Source organism: Lathyrus oleraceus, chromosome 6 (genome assembly GCF_024323335.1).
Source record: "Lathyrus oleraceus cultivar Zhongwan6 chromosome 6, CAAS_Psat_ZW6_1.0, whole genome shotgun sequence".
Taxonomy (NCBI): Eukaryota; Viridiplantae; Streptophyta; class Magnoliopsida; order Fabales; family Fabaceae; genus Lathyrus; species Lathyrus oleraceus.
The window spans coordinates 198,039,572-198,042,935 of NC_066584.1; the positions used below are offsets into that span (position 1 = coordinate 198,039,572).

The 3,364-nt window shown below is 34.8% G+C and overlaps 1 long non-coding RNA gene across 1 annotated transcript; it reads right to left on the reverse strand.

The window, feature by feature from the left end:
- Positions 1–1,956: 1,956 nt before the first annotated feature.
- On the reverse strand, positions 1,957–2,418 carry LOC127093241 (uncharacterized). Its single transcript, XR_007792481.1, has 2 exons — positions 2,360–2,418; positions 1,957–2,253 (listed from the first exon to the last, which is right to left on the reverse strand). It is a non-coding gene; the product is annotated as an uncharacterized LOC127093241 (long non-coding RNA).
- Positions 2,419–3,364: the final 946 nt, after the last annotated feature.

Genomic DNA, 3,364 nt, shown 5'->3' on the forward strand with positions numbered 1-3,364 from the left:
CCATGGGCGTCAGTGCCTTCAAAAACAAGCATCTCCAATTTTCTCCACCGTTCTTCACGTTTTTTAGGATGGCTAGTGTGTACAGAAGCGTCGTCATCACTATCGTTCGGACTCCCCAGTGTTGTTCGTAGTGTGCGACGCATCAGGGCGGTTAATTTTGTTACTTGCTGACTCGTTTAAACTCTTTCCTTGTGATCATTTTTGGGGATTTTTTTGCACATTTTCCCGCATGGCTAACAACCCTTCAAATCCGCGTTCGAGAATTTCCAATCTGGCCTCCATTTCCCCTCGCGTAGATACCATAAAGCAGTCCCGGAAGAAAACTGCTCTAATACCAATTGATAGAAACCGGCTCTGAATAGAATAATTTAGAGAATATGAATACTTCATTGATAATAATTCTGGTGGAAGTTCAAAGACCAGAATATTATGCTTACAATAGTTATAGGAAAATAATACAAAATATTAGGACACACACCAAGATTCGAGAGCTTGGTTCTCTCCCTCCCAAGTGTCTAACACTCACAACTGTAGGATGATCAAAGTTGTGTAACTGGTCTTAATAATAATTGCTACTCTAGTAATAATAATAATTGCTGCCCCTTAGAATCTGTAACTGCTATAGATACCATTAAAATGAGTGTTTATATGTATTCTTTATTGGACATCATTTATCTTGCTTTATTGGTGCCCTTTCCTCTTATAAGTATTCTTTATGAGAGAACTAACACATTTCTTCCTCAAATTTCAACCCAATTAAACTGGAAATTGGACTAACTTCAATGACCTGTGCTTCAGAATTTAGTTTTGGCATGATACGCATTGTTATTAGAGGAGCTGACTCCTCATAGTCTGATTAGATAACCTTGTATTTCTTTTGATTTAATTGGACTTTTGTTCCCATATCATTTTGGTGACTTTACAAAGTTAAGCTTAGCATGTTTTGCTGAACTTATCTGTTGAAACATGCTATGCATCTGGCATTCATCACGACATGTGTTGGTGTCCAACATGACTGACCGACTCATATAGATTAAGGCAATAGGCTCACTCAATAAGTCTGTCATGTGATTTAAACACAGATTAAACATTCAGCTATAAGATAATATGCTATAAGTTAGTTTATCAACCATCTACTATTTTTCTTTTTGTCAAATAGAAACAAAGTCTCAAATGCTCATGAAGCTACAATCCTACTAACTTAGCGTACGATAGGTTTTGAGCTATAACTCAGCAAACATGATACTTATCAAAATTATGTTGTTACGCACGATCTAGTATGATGCACTGTGACTTAATGGGTTAAGAATGTAACAAATTTGTTAGGTTGCATGAAAACAACTAGGTGATTGTTTGTTTCCATGTTAGAAATAACAAAAAACACACGTCTATTGATTGTTTGTTTCCATGTTAGAAATAACAAAAAACACACGTCTATCCAAAGCTAGTATTTGGAGGTGTATGTTTCGAAAGTTAGCTTTCCACATCCAATATGCATGTTTGACCAACACAACAATTCCTAGCTTCCTTATTTCCACGTTAAATATGTCTTGGGATGTGGTCTTTTGAGTTTAAGCGCACATCCGCGATAAATGTGCATTGAGACGTGAGAAAGAAAGGGTCTATCCAAAGCTAGTGGAATTGTTTTCCAAAAGAATTGGCACACACAAGAATTCTATAAAGAAACAAGCAAAAAAGTTGAATCTAAATGAAACATTACCACAAAAGAAATTCAGATCATGTTTCTTGATTTCTCCAAACCCGTGATTCACAAAAACAATATTATTGTTGACATTCAACTCATTAACAAAAATAAGTCGTACAGGCAAAATTGGACTATTTGACACCCTTGTTTTTGTTCAGTGTTCAGAGCCAGACACCAAAAAAGTGTAAAGACTTAAGTATATATATCATCCTAAATAATTGGCGGATAAGAATAATTTCTGTAAATCAATATCAATTCAAAATGATGACATTATTACTCTCTGGTATTAATATGAGCTGCAACAAAAGGTTCAATATTCCCATCCAAAACAGTATTTAAATCTGTCATCTCAATGCCAGTCTTTACATCATGTACTAACTTGTACGGATGCGATACATACCTCCTAGTTTCTTCTTCCCACATATTCAAAATTTTATTCTTCACTATACTATTTATACTATAATCTCCTTGCTCAATTGCAATCACTTCAAGTTTAGCTTTCAATCTGTTTAGTGCTTTCATCTTATTTGCAAACCGGCTTCTCTCACCTTCACAGAAAAAAATGTAATTCAGTAAAATCCTCTATTTCATTTGCAAATTCTGGTACATGCTCTCGAATATATGATGAAAGAACTAAACAAAATATATGCATACCAGAGGATTGGACACATATCCCAGTAGGTACATGCTGAATGCAAACCGTACACTCAAAAAGATAGTCAGAAAAAGGATACACAACTGCTGATCGGAAAAATAGCAAGTGTACTATTTTTACCGATGTAGTAATAAGGAGTTTTATTTCCAAGTATCGATCTCAAGGATTGCGTAGGAAATACTTATTTTAATTTGATTCTATCAGAACAAAAAGATATTGGTTGGGTTGTTTGGGAATTTATAAGAGTAAACACACAAAGAGTAAAAATAATTGATTAAGATAAAAGATGCTAGGGTGAGTGGTTGAGTTAACCGGTTATGAATTCAGTCAAGATTTCCTTAATACATATGAAACATTCAATCACCTAACCTCAGAATGTTCTTACTTAAGTCCTTAAGGAAGAAACTATTAAACTATTAATTCTTACTCAAATGTCCATTCAATTAATCATTGGTTTTAATCATACAAAATATCAAGGTTTACGGTGATTTATGAAAGTTACTAGTCCTAGATGATGCATTCATAAACTCAATTGTGTGAAAACCCTAACAATCACAATCCTGTCATTGGAAGTCATAGATCAATTTGTATTATTCCGATACAAAAGCATAATACATCACACAATTGAATTGAAATACGTAACATAGTAATTAAGAAATCATTGGTTCAAATTCATAGCATGCGATAACATCAGGACCACCCCCCTAGCATCAGGGGGTTTAGCCTCTCATAGTACTTAAATAACTCATAATGTAAAGATTAGACATTACAAAGAATTAGGAGAGTTTGATCTTAAATGGTGGATGCCCTTGAATCTCGCCGTCTTCAAATCCTTCGTATTCGCTATCTTCTCCAAGGCAATGTTTTCTTTCGTCTGTCAAAAGGTGCCTTCTTCTTTCTCTTCCAAGCCTTTTTATAGCTTCAGATGAATCTCTTCCAAGCAAAAAGTCCAAACTACCCTTAATGAGCAGAATCGGTTCACAAAGCAAAAGTTAGGGTTTCCA